Source organism: Mercenaria mercenaria, chromosome 6 (assembly GCF_021730395.1).
Source record: "Mercenaria mercenaria strain notata chromosome 6, MADL_Memer_1, whole genome shotgun sequence".
In the NCBI taxonomy this organism is placed as follows: domain Eukaryota; kingdom Metazoa; phylum Mollusca; class Bivalvia; order Venerida; family Veneridae; genus Mercenaria; species Mercenaria mercenaria.
This window is the reverse complement of record NC_069366.1, coordinates 59,068,779-59,085,989: the sequence shown is the minus strand read 5'-3', so window position 1 is coordinate 59,085,989 and position 17,211 is coordinate 59,068,779. Positions and strand designations below refer to the sequence as shown.

Sequence of the window (17,211 nt, the reverse complement as noted above, 5' to 3'; positions counted from 1 at the left end):
CCGGCCATTCTGTTCACCAGACGGAACAACTGCGACGTCATCTAAGGACGTTCTCCCTGACTATATACCTAAGTCAGCAAAACAGCGGCCCATTATCACTAAGCAGCATTTAAGTAATGAACATCAGAATATGAAGTTCATAATATAATACCTTAATATACTTAGTAATAGACAACATACATTTAGAAAGTATCATAGCTGTGAAACACAACTAGTAGCAGTGATCAGTGACTGGGCATATTCAATAAATTGGAGCAAACAAATAAGACATTTTCATTCTTGACTTTGAAAAGGCTTTTAATAATGTGCCACATGAACTTCTAAAGTCCAAAATGCATAAAAGTTTACAGTGTAAGATCAAACATATTAAATTGGACTAACTCTTTTTTTAGTAAATCATAGTCAATGTGTAGTAGTCAACAGTGAATCATTTAATGTATCCTCACTCCTCAGTACTTACTACTATCAGGAGTTTCACAAGGAATAGTACTCGGGCCTATTTTATCTTTTTATCTTTGATATAAATCTGGTATAATTAAATACTCAAAAGATATCACATCAAATATTAGTTTATTCGCAGACAATTGTTTATGGTATCGGAAAATATTTACGGATAGACTGCGTAGAAGTACAAAGACATTAATAAACTTGGTGAATGGGCAACGTCATGGGGGATGAGATTCCAGCCAGAAAAATGATGTCCCTAGATCGCAAGAAAAAAATCAACCATAGAATATCAAGATGTTCTTATAAATACACCTCGGGAATTTCTAAAACCAATCAAAATCCCTTGATGAATGGCAGAGTTATGGGCAGGACAATAAACAGACCATGTTAACCTTTGACTTCTAAGTGTGACATTGACCTTGGACCTAGGGGTCTGGTTCTTGGGCATAACACATCAACTCATTTTAGGGAACATTTGTGACATGTAATTTTAAAATCCCTTGATGAATGGAAGAGTTATGGACCGGACAAGAAACAGACCATGTTAACCTTTGACCTCTAAGTTTGACCTTGACCTTAAAGCTAGGGTCTTGCGCATGACACGTTGTCTCATTACGGGGAACATTTGTGCAAAGTAATTTCAATAATCGATCCCTTCATGAATGGCAGAGTTATGGACAGGACACGAAACAAAACCTGTTAACCTCTATGTATGACCTTGACCTTGGAGCTAGGGAACTGGGTCTTGCGCATGAAATATCATCTCGTTATGGGAAACATTTGTGTCAAGTTATGTCAAAATCCCTTCATGGATGGCAGAGTCATGGACGGGACACAAAGTGTGACAGATAGAAGGAAAGACGCAGCCTATTTCTATGTCCTAGCTCCTTTCTTTCTTTGAAAAAAGGCGGGGGACAAAGAACAGGAATAATAGTCCACAACACTTGATGCAAGAGCAGTGTAGGAAGGGGCTATATTCCAGACCCCCCACCCCCTCCCGCCTCAGAATGTGGAAGCAGTTTTTTACATCAGAAAATTACCCCCTCTCCTGAAGACATTTAACCCCACCTCTCTCCCATTCAACACTTGGGTGTAAACAGTATTCAATACATAGATCTCACGTTACATGCCAGCATTTTGCCCCCACCCTCCATGCACACACTGTGTGATTTATGCTGTCATCAAAATATGCCCCTCTTCTCTTCCTCAAAAATGCTTCCCCTGGCAACTTTTTTCCACATAACACCTCCCTCCCCAATTCATAACTTTATCATGACATCACAGTACATAAGTGGTTCTAATTGACCAATCAGAGAGCTGCATTTTCGAGCACCTGCCAGTTTCCACTTGGGTATAACGAAGTATATTTACAATGAACATATAGTGACTTTAGAAATAAATATCACACTAGTTTAAAAATCAAATTAAAATTTTTCACTGCACATGCCCCAGATGATGCTACAAACAACAAAACTTTGAAGTTTCATTGAAATATGATATCGAATTAATATCTTTATTTTAGTTAAAAGTTTGAGATTTTACACAGGGAGCCTATGATAAAGTCTGAGTAAAATGTAATCAATACCCAAGTTAAATAAGTATCATTCCGCAATGTTTTGGACATGTTAAAATTATGAATTTATCTGTAAAATCTAACCCCCTACTTCCCCTAGCCTAGAAAACTGCTTCCATACTGGGTAGACCCTTGCTTTACGATGCAGTTGCAAACAAACAACATAATGGCTTAATCAACACTCCTCACCCCCCCCCCCCCCCCCCCCCCTCCCCTACACACACACCCCCGACCCCCTCAGGACTCCTTCCCAATATACACACCCTGTTCCCTTTATCTGTAAATTAACATCCACCTATAAAAACTTCTTCGGCAGCCACTGCTTCCTCATGGGGCTGGATGTTTTCTGGAATGGCCCAATGTCGTGAGATGCAACACCGTATAACGGACACGCCTTTTGGCTATCCGCTACCGTATACATTTCTGGCTATCCTCGCTGGGACGGTATCGTACCACCAAATTCTAAAATTGATTTGTTCATAATATGATAATTCTGGGGCCTAGTTAATTCTTAATCACGATGCTATGGTGGTGAGGGGAGGGTTAATGGAGTGGTCTCTGTCCGTCCGTCCGGTCCGGCCGTCCGTAATATTTCGTGTCCGGTCTATATAAATTAAACCCCTTGAAGAATTTTCATAAAACTTGGGTCTTGAAAATGATCGACCACTTCATCAAGACGATATGCAGAACGCATGACTCAGCCATGTCGGCTCAAGGTCAAGGTCACAATTCAAAGTCAAAGGTTTGAGCCTTCCTTTTTGTCAATGTGCCCGCTCTGTATCTCCAAAACCTCATCAAGACGATGTGTAGAACTTATGAGAACTTATGAGTAAGCCATGTTGACTCAATGTCAAGGTCACAATTCAAGGCCAAATGTTTGAGCCTTTCATTTTGTGTCCGCTCTGTATCTCCTAAACCACTTGAAGGATTTTTCCTGAAACTTTAGTCAAATAATCACCTCATCAAGACAATGTGCAGAATTCTTGAGACAGCCATGTCGGCTCAGTGTCAAGGTCACAACTAAAGGTCAAATTTTGAGCTTTCCATTTTGTGTCCACTCTGTATTTCCTAAATCACTTGAAGGATTTTCGTGAATCTTTGATCAAATGATCACCTCATCAAGACACTGTGCAGACCTCATGAGTCAGCTATGTCTGCTCAAGGTCAAGGTCAAAGTCACATGTCATTATACAGTGGCTATACGTGGCCTGTAATATATTTCGACCAAAGTAATATGTCATTTTACTGTGGCTATCCTTGGCCTGCAATATACTTCTATATTGCTGATATCCTACAAAGTCATATGTCATTTTACTGCGGCTATCCGTGCCCTGTAAAATACTTCTGTATTGCGATATCAAACAAAGTCATATGTCATTTTACTGTGGCTATCCGTGGCCTGTAATATACTTCTATATTGTTGATATCGAACAAAGTCATATGCCGTTTCACTGCGGCTATCCGTGCCCTGTAATATACTTCTATATTGATGATATACAACAAAGTCATATGTCATTTTACTTTGGCTATCCTTGGCCAGTAATATACTTCTATATTGGTGATATACAACAAAGTCATATGCCATTTCACTGCGGCTATCCGTGCCCTGTAATATACTTCTGTATTGATGATTTACAGCAAAGTCATATGCCATTTCACTGTGGCTATCCGTGCCCTGTAATATACTTATATATTGATGATATACAACAAAGTCATATGTCATTTTACTGCGGCTATCCTTGGCCTGTAATATACTTCTATATTGATGATATACAACAAAGTCATATGTCATTTTACTGCGGCTATCCTTGGCCTGTAATATACTTCTATACTGATGATATACAGCAAAGTCATATGTCATTTTACTGCGGCTATCCGTGCCCTGTAATATACTTCCATATCGATGATATACAGCAAAGTCATATGTCATTTTACTGTGGCTATCCTTGGCCTGTAATATACTACTGTACTGATGATATACAACAAAGTCATATGTCATTTTACTGTGGCTATCCTGGGCCTGTCATATACTTCTATACTGATGATATACAACAAACTCATATGTCATTTTACTGCGGCTATCCTGGGCCTGTAATATACTTCTATATTGGTGATATACAGCAAAGTCATATGTCATTTTACTGTGGCTATCCGTGCCCTGTAATATACTTCTATATTGGTGATATACAGCAAAGTCATATGTGATTTGACTGTGGCTATCCTTGGCCTGTAATATACTTCTATATTGATAATATACAACAAAGTCATATGTCATATTACTATGACTATCCTTGGCCTGTAATATACTTCTATATTGGTGATATGCAACAAACTCATATGCCATTTCACTGCGGTTATCCGTGCCCTGTAAAATACTTCTGTATTGATAGTATACAACAAAGTCATATGTCATTTTACTGTACCTATCCTTGGCCTGTAATATACGTCTATATGATTGATATCGAACAAAGTCATATGTCATTTTACTGTGGCTATCCTTGGCCTGAAATATACGTCTATATTATTGATATCGAACAAAGTCATATGTCATTTTACTGTGGCTATCCGTGCCCTGTAATATACTTCTATATTGATGATATACAACAAAGTCATATGTCATTTTACTGTGGCTATCCTTGGCCTGAAATATACGTCTATATTATTGATATCGAACAAAGTCATATGTCATTTTACTGTGGCTATCCGTGCCCTGTAATATACTTCTATATTGATGATATACAACAAAGTCATATGTCATTTTACTGTGGCTATCCTTGGCCTGTAATATACCTCTATATAGCTATGTCACATGACATTTTACTGTGGCTATCCTTGGCCTGTAATATACTTCTGTATTGATGATATACAACAAACTCATATGTCATTTTACTGCGGCTATCCGTGCCCTGTAATATACTTCTATATTGATGATATACAACAAAGTCATATGTCATTTTACTGTGGCTATCCTTGGCCTGTAATATACCTCTATATAGCTGATGTCACATGACATTTTACTGTGGCTATCCTTGGCCTGTAATATACTTCTGTATTGATGATATACAACAAACTCATATGTCATTTTACTGCGGCTATCCGTGCCCTGTAATATACTTCTATATTGGTAATATACAGCAAAGTCATATGTCATTTTACTGTGGCTATCCTTGGCCTGTAATATACCTCTATATAGCTGATGTCACATGATATTTTACTGTGGCTATCCTTGGCCTGTAATATACTTCTGTATTGATGATATACAACAAACTCATATGTCATTTTACTGCGGCTATCCGTGCCCTGTAATATACTTCTATATTGGTAATATACAGCAAAGTCATATGTCATTTTACTGTGGCTATCCGTGCCTTGTAATATACTTCTGTATTGATGATATACAACAAAGTCATATGTCATTTTACTGTGGCTATCCGTGGCCTGTAATATACTTCTATATTGATGATATAAAATAAAGACATATGTCATTTTACTGTGGCTATCCGTGCCCAGTAGTATACTTCTGTATTGGTGATATACAGCAAAGTCATATGTCATTTTACTGTGGCTATCCGTGCCCTGTAATATTCTTCTATATTGATGATATACAACAAAGTCATATGTCATTTTACTGTGGCTATCCTTGGCCTGTCATATACTTCTATTTTGATTATATCGAACAAAGTCATACAGTATTTCACTGTGAGTATCCGTGGCTTGTAATATACTTCTATGTTGATGATATCCAACAAAGTCATATGTCATTTCACTGTGGCTATCCGTGCCCTGTAATATACTTCTATTTTGATGATATCGAACAAAATCATATGGATTTTCACTGTGGCTATCTGTGCCCTGTAATATACTTCTATATTGATGATATCGAACAAAGTCATATGGCTTTTCACTGTGGCTATCTGTGCCCTGTAATATACTTCTATATTGATGATATCGAACAAAGTCATATGGCATTTCACTGTTTCTATCCGTGGCCTGTAATATACTTCTAATTTGATGATATCGAACAAAGTCATATGACATTTCACTGTGGCTATCCGTGGCCTGTAATATACTTCTATGTAAACGATATCGAACAAAGTCATATGGTATTTTACTATGGCTATCCGTGTCCTGTAGTATACTTCTATATTGCTGATATCCAACAAAGTCATATGTCATTTTACTTTGGCTATCCTTGGCCTGTAATATGCCTCTATATTGCTGATATCCATCAAAGTGATATGGCATTTTACTGTGGCTATCCGTGCCCTGTAATATACTTCTATGTTGATGATATACAGCAAAGTCATATGTTATTTTACTGTGGCTATCCTTGGCCTGTAATAAACTTCTATATTGTTGATATCGGACAAAGTCATATGTCATTTTACTGTGGCTATCCTTGGCCTGTAATATACTTCTATATTGATGATATCAAAGAAAGTCTCATGTGGATTTACTGTGGCTATCTATGGACTGTAATGTACTTCCATTTCGATGATATCTAAAACAGTCATATGTCATTTCGCTGGGGCTATCCGTGGCGTGTAATATACTTGTATATTGATGATATAAGTCATGTGTCATTTCACTGTGGCTATTCATGGCCTGTAATCTATATCTACGGTATCGAAGAGTCATGTGTCATTTCACTGCAGCGATCTGTGGCCTGTAATACACTTCTAGATCTATGGTATCGAACAAAGTCATGTGTCATTTCACTGCGGTCATCTGTGGCCTGTAATAAACTTCTACATTGATGATATCAAACAAAGTCCTATGCCATTTCACTCTGGCTATCCGTGGCCTGTAATATATTTCTTTATTGATGATATCCAACAAAGCTATGTATCATGTCACTGTTTCCTTCCTTGACCTGTAATAAACTGATATATTGGACAGATCGAACAAAGTCAATTAAATGTCATTTCACTGTGGCCATCCTCTACCCGTACAGGTTCTTCCAAGGAAAGACGGCTTCGCATGTATCGGTGCTATACACCGGACACGTTAAAGAACCAGACTGTCTATTCGCAAAGAGCTAGGCTAAGTCAACCGGACAGGCCTGAATCTAAACGATTTCTCTCTATCTGTTCTGGGGGCTTTATCTCACTCTGTCCCTCTGGTCAGATCGCTCCGGGTCTGTACTAATAGAGGATGAATTTCGAACCCTGTGTGGCTGCGTTTGCTATATGTAAAGGGCCTTTGAACATGCTTAAGATAAATATATAATAATATAAATCCAGTATAATAATAATAATGATAATAATAATAATAATAATAATAATAATAATAAAAAATAAATAAATAAATACGTGTATAACATGCCACGGATAAACACTGAAATGACATTTTACTTTAGATCTGTCCAATATATAAGTATATAACATGCCAAGGATAGGCTAAGTGAAATGACATTTGACTTTGTTAGATCTGTCTAATATATAAGTGTATTACAAGCCACGGATAGACACAGTGAAATGACATTTCACTTTGTTCAATCTGTCCAATATAGACGTATATGACAGGTCAAGAATAGACACAGTAAAATAACTTCTTACTTTGCTCGATATTATCAACCCATAGGTATATTACAGGCCACGGATAACCACAGTGAAATGCCATATGACTTTATCCGATATCGTCAATATACAAATATATTACAAGCCACGGATACTCACAGTGAAATGACGTATGACTTTGTTCGATATCATCAATATAGAAGTATATTAAAGGCCCCGGATAGCCACAGTGAAATGCCATATGACTTTGTTCGATATCATCAAAATGGAAGTATATTACAGGCCACGGATAGCCACAGTGAAATGTCGTATGACTTCACTTTGTTCGATATCAGCAAAATAGAAGTATATTACAGGCCACGGATAGCTAAAAATGAAATGCCATATGACTTTGTTTGATATCATTAACATAGAAGTATATTACAGGCCACGGCTAGCCACAGTAAAATGACATATGACTTTGTTGGATATCATCAATATAGAAGTATATTATAGGCCACGGATAGCCACAATGAAATGCCATATGACTTTGTTTGATATCAGCAATATAGAAGTATATTACAGGCCAAGGATAGCCACACTAAAATGACATATGACTTTGTTGGATATCATCAATGTAGAAGTATATTACAGGCCTAGGATAGTCACAGTGAAATGCCATTTGACTCTGCTGTATATCACCAATATAGAAGTATATTACAGGCCACGGATAGCCACAGTAAAATGATATATGACTTTGTTCGATATCATCAATATAGAGGTATATTACATGCCAAGTATAGCCACAGTAAAATGACATAATTTGACCCTGCTGTATATCACAAATATAGAAGTTTATTACAGGCCACGGATAGCCACAGTAAAATGACATATGACTTTGCTGTATATCACCAATATAGAAGTATATTACAGGGCACGGATAGCTACAGTAAAATGACATATGACTTTGCTGTATATCACCAATATAGAAGTATATTACAGGCCAAGGATAGCCACAGTAAAATGACATATGAGTTTGTTGTATATCATCGATATAGAAGTATATTATAGGGCACGGATAGCCACAATAAAATGACATACGACTTTGCTGTATATCATCGATATAGAAGTATATTACAGTGCACGGATAGCCACAGTAAAATGACATATGATTTTGTTGTATATCATCAATATAGAAGTATATTACAGGCCAAGGATAGTCATAGTGAAATGACATATGACTTTGTTTTATATCATCAATATAGAAGTATATTACAGGGCACGGATAGCCACAGTAAAATGACATATGACTTTTTTATGGGGATGTGGTTTACAAACTTCGTAAGATCTTGGGTCATGGTAATTTTCCAAATGTATTTGGTAAAATTATAAAACGTTTTATTAAACATGTATTTTTTCAAACTTATGTATGGTTTGTATAATAAGGCAGTCCAGTTTGCATATGGGTTATTTGTAAACATATATTTGCAAATGCCCTGCAAGTAAGATTTGGAAGTTTACTTTAAACCGATATCCTACTCCATATAGTATTAAAATTAAACTTTTCTACTGTATTTAAACATGATATGTCGATGTACAAAACATGTTTTAGACTTATCTGTCAATTGTTAAAAGGTGTATGTCCCTTTGAATATACATGCATGTCAGTTCGATTATTTCTGACAAATAAATTTGAAAAAACGAACACTTCAACAGCTTTCATTGATATTCATTCACTTTCATCAAAGAACATATCAATGTCCCTACATCTTAAAGATAAGAAACAGTTATGCCATTTAAAATATAATACGAATCGATTGTAAAAAGCAGTCGAGAAAACGTAATTTCTTCCTAAATAAATAAATATTTATGATGAAAATCCTTGCGGTTTGAAGCAGTGAGAAATGTCATTTTTTGTCACATAGATGTGATGTTTTGTTGTATTATACCTTGTGGTTTGCAACAGCGAAACCGTCATTCCTTACCCGATATTTTAGCTTTTCACTTATTACATAAATGTCCCGAAGTTTGAGCCAGTGGAAACCATTAATTATGATATAAATATGCTTTTACTTTATACATTTCCTTGAAGTTTGAGCAAGTTGAACTAATGATTTTATTTCATATCAATGGGGAATTTTGTCGAATTCTACATTGGGCTTTCCGCCATTGATCTTGAATATTCATTTACAGTTGAACTTCAATGGCTCGAACTCGGATCTTTCGAACACCCGGGATCGCTCGAACTCGTCGCCCGGTCCCAAATTTATTCCTTCTTTATTCTATATAGTTCTACCTCGGATCGCTCGAACTTCGATAATTCGAACTCTCGAACTCATTTGGTGGTCCCCTCGGCTTAATTACAGTGATAATTACACCTATTCAGTCGAACAGACAATTTTTCCCGGGATGGCTTGTGTTTACAAAGTTTTTCACATTTCTGCCTGACATTTTCCAAGCTTCCCCTTTAACCGGCGCGTGCGTAATTTTCACACGCTTACGTAATTAGCGTCGGTAAACAAATTAAACAAAGTGACTTTCGTTCACTGCAATGCTTTAATGGGCTTTGATTTATGAATAAAAAATGATTGAGCAATGTACATACTACTTTGTCTTTATTTTTTCTGCAAAAAACGGAGATCCGACGTCAACTTTCATACTGCTTTAGCATGCGGAACAACTTATAAAGGACCCGATACGGGGGATAGCTAAGTCGGCTACTGGAAAGCAAAATAATATGATAATAATTGTACTGGACTATGATTCAAAAAGGTTAGTTATTCATGTCTTTCTGTTTGATGCTTCTTCACCAAATTCTTATAATTATATTAGTGTTTTATCCGTGTTTTTTCCGTATCTATGTCATGTTTGAAAATAAATAATAAAGCATATTTCACCGTTCGGTTTTTATTTATCATCGTATCATACACACATTTAGGTACAATGTGACAATATATTACGATGTAAGGTTTGTAACACATCATGCCCTCAAATTCCCAAATTCAAAATGGCCGTCATTTGGATGGCTCGAACAACGGAAAACTCGAACTAATTTTCACGGGACCCTCGAGTTCGAGCCATCGAAGTTCGACTGTATATTATTTCTTGTGGTTTGCGCCAGAACCCGTCATTTACTATCAGATAGATTTGTTTTTGTTAATACATTTCCTTGAGGTTTGAGCCAGTGGATTTAGTAATTTTATCTCGTATAAAAGTCAAATATTGTCAGATTCTACCTTGTGGGTGCGGCACTTGAAACTGTCATTTCTTACCAGATAGACATGGTTTGACAATACATATTTCCTTGTAGTTTGAGCCATTAAACTGACATATGACAGTGTCCAATCAGACCAATATGTTAGTATATCACAAGCCAGGGATAGCCACAGTAAATTAACATTTTACTTTGTTCTATCTGTCGAAGATATGAGTAAATTACCGGCTGCAGGGTACTAACACTTTTGTTTTTTTTTTTCGATTTGTTCATTATAGAAGTATATTAGGAATCCAGGATGGACACAGTAAAATAACATTTTATTTCGTTCGATCTGACCAATAAGGAAATATATTACAGGCAACTGATAGCTGCAGTGAACTGACTTCAATTTCCTAGTTATGACCAATATATAAGTAAAGAACGGACCACGCATAGCCACAGTGAAATGACGCTTTACTTTGTTTGATTTCACCAATATATAAGCGTATGACAGGCCATGGATAGCCACAGTGAAAGGGCACTTTACTTTGTTCGATTTGTCCAATATTTAAGTATATTACAGACCAGGGATAGCCACAGTGAAATGACGCTTTACATTGTTCGATTTGTCCAATATATCATTATACAACAGACCACGGATAGCCACAGTGAAAGGGCACTTTACTTTGTTCTATTTGTCCAATATATTATTATACAACGGGCCAAGGATAGCCACAGTGAAATAACACTTTACTTTGTTTGATTTCACCAATATATTAGCGAATGACTGGCCATGGATAGCCACAGTGATAGGGCACTTTACTTTGTTCGATTTGTCCAATATTTAAGTATATTACAGACCACGGATAGCCACAGTGAAATAACACTTTACTTTGTACGATTTGTCCAATATTTAAGTATATTACAGACCACGGATAGCCACAGTGAAATAACACTTTACTTTGTTCGATTTGTCCAATATATCATTATACAACAGACCAAGGATACCAACAGTAAAGTAACACTTTACTTTGTTCTATTTGTCCAATATATTATTATACAACAGGCCAAGGATAGCCACAGTGAAATAACACTTTACTTGTTCGATTTCACCAATATATAAGCGTATGGCAGGCCATGGATAGCCACAGTGAAAGGGCACTTTACTTTGTTCGATTTGTCCAATATTTAAGTATATTACAGACCACGGATAGCCACAGTGAAATGACGCTTTACATTGTTCGATTTGTCCAATATATTATTATACAACAGACCACGGTTACCAACAGTGAAATAACACTTTACTTTGTTCTATTTGTCCAATATATTATTATACAACAGGCCAATGATAGCCACAGTGAAATAACACTTTACTTTGTTCGATTTCACCAATATATAAGCGTATGACAGGCCATGGATAGCCACAGTGAAAGGCACTTTACTTTGTTCGATTTGTCCAATATTTAAGTATATTACAGACCACGGATAGCCACAGTGAAATGACGCTTTACTTTGTTCGATTTGTCCAATATATCATTATACAACAGACCACGGTTACCAACAGTGAAATAACACTTTACTTTGTTCTATTTGTCCAATATATTATTATACAACGGGCCATGGATAGCCACAGTGAAATAACACTTTACTTGTTCGATTTCACCAATATATAAGCGTATGACAGGCCATGGATAGCCACAGTGAAAGGGCACTTTACTTTGTTCGATTTGTCCAATATATAAGTATATTACAGACCACGGATAGCCACAGTGAAATAACACTTTACTTTGTTCGATTTGTCCAATATATCATTATACAACAGACCAAAGATACCATCAGTAAAGTAACACTTTACTTTGTTCTATTTGTCCAATATATTATTATACAACAGGCCAATTAAGGATAGCCACAGTGAAATAACACTTTACTTTGTTCGATTTCACCAATATATAAGCGTATGGCAGGCCATGGATAGCCACAGTGAAAGGACACTTTACATTGTTCGATTTGTCCAATATGTTATTATACAACAGACCACGGATACCAACAGTGAAATAACACTTTACTTTGTTCTATTTGTCCAATATATTATTATACAACGGGCCAAGGAGAGCCACAGTGAAATAACACTTTACATTGTTTGATTTCACCAATATATAAGCGTATGACAGGCCATGGATAGCCACAGTGAAAGGGCATTTTATAATAGGTCAAGGATAGACACAGTGAAACTGTATATCACGTTCTTCTTAATAATCAATATATAAGTATATAACAAGCCAAGGATAGCCACATTGGAATAACATATCTCTTTGCCTTATATCGTCACTTATGATGTATATTACCGTCAAAGAATAGACACAGTGAAATGTTCCATGACTGTGCTCGTTGTGTCCAGTAAACTACAGGCCATGCTGTAGAAAAATGACATATGACTTCATTTTATATCATTAATAGAGATGCATATCACAATATTGAAGCGTATTCATAACTTTATCATGACATCACAGTACATTAGGGGTTCTAATTGACCAATCAGAGAGCTGCGTTTTCGAGTACCTGCCAGTTTCCACTTGGGTATAATGAAGTATATTTACAATGAACATATAGTGACTTTAGAAATAAATATCACACTATTTTAAAAATCAAATTAAGATTTTTCACTGCACATGCCCCAGATGATGCTACAAACAACAAAACTTTGAAGTTTCATTGAAATACTGTATCGATTTAATACGTTTATTTTAGTTAAAAGTTTGAGATTTTACACAGGGAGTCAATGATAAAGTCCGAGTAAAATGTAATCAATACCCAAGTGAAATAAGTATCATTCCACAATGTTTTGGACATGTTAAAATTATGAATTACAGGCCATATATAGAATATGAATTTATTGGATATCATCAATATCGAAGTATTTTACAGGCCACAGATAGACGTACATAGTAAAACGCAATATGGCCTTGTTTGACATTTTACATGCCATGGATAGAAACGGTAAAATGCCACATGAATTTGTTTTATATCATCAGTATCAAAGTGTTACAGATTGTACGGACAGATGGACAGAGAACATTGCTTTCCCTCCCCCTAGCCTGTCGTAGCGGGGGATTAACTAAGCCTCATAGTTTAGTTTAGTATGAAGATTTCAATTTAGTGGTACACAACCGAACCCTTTCACCGATAGCCAGAATTGTATACGGTACAGGGATAGCCAAAAGGAAAGTCCCGTATAACCACCTGGGTCGCGAAAACTCATGTTATTTTTTAATAATAATCTATTGCACAATATACAAGACTTTAAACTTCTACATTGCAAGGAAAACAATTTTAGCAACAAATACGTACAATAGTGTTTGCTGTTTATGACTCTGTACGGGAAAATATTTACCAGTCACGTTTACTTGCAAATCTAGTTTTGGCGGTCAGATGCCTTTATGTCTGTAGGTCGCATACCGCTAAATTTCTGATAGCACTTAAAACGCGCAGTTCGGCAAATGAGTATTATGCATACTGAATAATTGGTAATTTATATTCCACCGTGCATATTTTCTCAATGTTTCTTATTACAGAGACATTTTGCGATTTCCTTTTGTTTTCGTTTACGTTAATGGAAAAACTTGGATTACAGTACCTGCTGGAATTCTCCTTCCGTCAAGTCCATACTGAAGCAAATTACTTCGAATACTCCTTCTTCCCTAATACTGTCGTGTTTTGGAACCACCTGCCTTCTCAAACTGTACTCCAGCCTGACCTTGAGGGGTTCAAACCATGTCTTGACCCCTCGGTCCTCTCTTACCGCCTCTGAACTCACAAAGCGGATGTGTTTAACCCCTATTAACTTGTATATATTCCGTCTTACTTAACACTTTCACACTTTTATCTTCCTTCTCAATATCTTCATTTTTGAAGCCTTCCTTTCACTGCTTTTAAACAAACTTTTATCTGGTTGTGACGCGCAACCCGGCTATTATACCCGTGAGGGGAGTCCAGCCATATACATAGATAGATAGAGCAAGTGTCCGGATGTCGTTTCTTGTTGGAGGATTTGAGAACATGAAATGTTACCTGTAGTTGAAATTCTGCAGAAAAGCCCAAACGGAATTGTTAAGAAACCCTCCGACTTTCATTATATGTCTGCAGCTGACTGCATAGTATTGTGAACCCTCCCCAAATGTTCGATTTAAAGAGGTTTTCGGTTTAGAGGCTTCTTTGTTGGTGGAAAAATCATGTTTGAAAGAAATATGCAGAAAATAAAGGAAACAATATATGTTATCATTGCGTTTCGATTTTCAGTAAATAGCATGATAAACTGAGGTTTTATTCAGTTAGCGTTCAATTTACTGAGGTGTACACAGGGGATATGAATGTCTTTCACCAGTCTAAAGGTAGTCTGTCTGTATCAGTAGAGTGTTGGTAGATGTTGTGTAGTCATGGAGAGTGTTATTTTGTGCTCACTTGACCCTCATATATGTGGGTTTGAGCCTCACTCGGGACATTGAATTCTTCATGTGAGGAAGCCATCCAGCTGGCTTACTACGGAAGGTCGGTGGTTCTGCCTAGGTGCCAGCCCGTACGTCTTCCTCCACCATCAAAGCTGGAAAGTCGCCAAATAACCTATAATTGTGTCGGTGCGACGTTAAACCCAACAAAATAAAATAAATAAACAAGTCGAAAGATTTCCTGCGACCAGAAATTATACAGACCAGAAATTATTGATGTTTGTGTGACCACTCAGTCTAAAAAGTAACTTATGGGTGAATAGCGTGCTTGTTTTTTTATCATACCATTACGTTTTAATGTAAGAAATATTACTCCATTCTACATGTTTTACAAGTATATTATCTATGAAATATGTATTTCCAAAGAAGTATAAAATACACAGAATCGCAACAGGGGATAATCTATTTCTAATCTAATCTTAATTTATTTGTATAGCTCTTTGGTATTTCTTAATTCTGAAAGTCATTGTTTTGAGCAGAAATAACTATATTTCCCTTTTATGTATAACATAGCTTTTAGTTCAACTGGCCATATTCCTTGACTATTGAAACACTTACTAGAGCTATCACAAATGTGATTCATGCCTTCACCTGGACTTCGTTGACATATAGAGCAAAACAACACAGGACCATAATCAAGGAAATTAAAGAGAATTAAAAAAAATCCATTATGCACATCTAGGTATCAATATTGACCATTGCTAAAGTTTGAATAAATTATATGAAATAATGAATGAGGAATTTAGGTCAGAAGCATTTCTTTATATATCATATAGATTGCCAGCTTTAATGCAAAAACGGCGTTCCATAAATGCGATAAGCCAATCACATATCGGTAAAAAATCACGTGATATCACCCATTCCCCATGTGCTACACTAATTGTTGCGTTTCAATATACCTCCAGACCGCAGGTAAATAAATGTTCTTTGGCGCAGGTCTTCAGTGCAATATTGGGGATGCAACCTGGTCCCATCAATATTTGCAGTACTGAATTTTTTTCCAGTAGTTTTTGGACTCCTTTGGTATATATAAATACGGGTTAACTGTGATGATTTTTAGTTTTATAAAATCATTGACTTTAGTGAAAATAGACTTGAAATCTTTTATTAGGATGTCGGATTTGGCGTCCGTGATTAGATTTCCTTCCTGATTAATGTACCGATATTACTGTTTTTTTTTTTTTGTTTTTATTTATTTATTTTTTAATTTGACACACTTCTAGAATGGTTTAAGTTGTAAGACTGAATGCCCTTTTCATTTTGTTGACATGGTTCAATTCTGCAAAGTTTTCAAAAATGCTGCGTACATTGTTTCTGTAGGTGCCTGTACTTTACCCAGCTAGCTTCTGTACGTCATGGTATAATTGTTTTGCCGGGATTGTTTCTTCGCAGTTCTGCGTAGTTTGTTATTCAATGATGGTATCGATTGTTTGCTTCTGCTGGTCTTTGCATGTTCTTTCTTTGGTATCTCAATGAAGAGGGTCCATGAATAAACAAATAACCCAAAGAAAACCTAAAATTGAAAATAAGATTAGAACATATTATAGTATTTAGAATATAAATGACCCTTGGCTTTTTCAGCGATCTAAAACATAAAACAGTGTAAAGTATTTTGCCCAGTTTTCAATGATTAGAATTGGTAAGGCATCAGTATTGAAAATGGTACCGAAATATGTATGTCGGGTAACTGTGAGTGATTTTACACATACTTAAAAAAATTTAGTCAGATTTCATATAGTAATATTAGAAATCATTTGATGCTGGGAAAGGAAAGTTATCAAGCCGCATACAGGCTTAATTAGGCCGGAGTACAATATATCTGTACACACATGATCAGTGCATTGAAAACTCTGAAGAAAAATATGAAACTCATCCCCGCTGAATCTGCAGGAATGTTTTAAAAGTAATTCGGCACACGTGTTTTACTACCAGGTGCATGTATGTTTGAGAGGACGCGCTTCCAGAAAAGCATTACCTAAAGGTTGTGGGGCTCTA

At 36.3% G+C, this 17,211-nt stretch overlaps 1 protein-coding gene across 2 annotated transcripts in view; it reads right to left on the bottom strand.

Annotated features, from left to right (window-relative positions):
- LOC123550460 (probable leucine--tRNA ligase, mitochondrial) overlaps positions 1-14,506 on the bottom strand; it is a 61,527-nt gene extending 47,021 nt beyond the window's left edge. Inside the window, exon 1 of one of the 2 annotated variants that reach the window (XM_053546050.1) lies at positions 14,349-14,506. The gene's annotated coding sequence lies outside the window, so the exon portion shown is untranslated. Of the gene's footprint in view, positions 1-14,062; positions 14,152-14,348 lie in introns of those variants that run through there. The other variant, XM_053546049.1, reaches the window with a different exon arrangement.
- Positions 14,507-17,211: the final 2,705 nt, after the last annotated feature.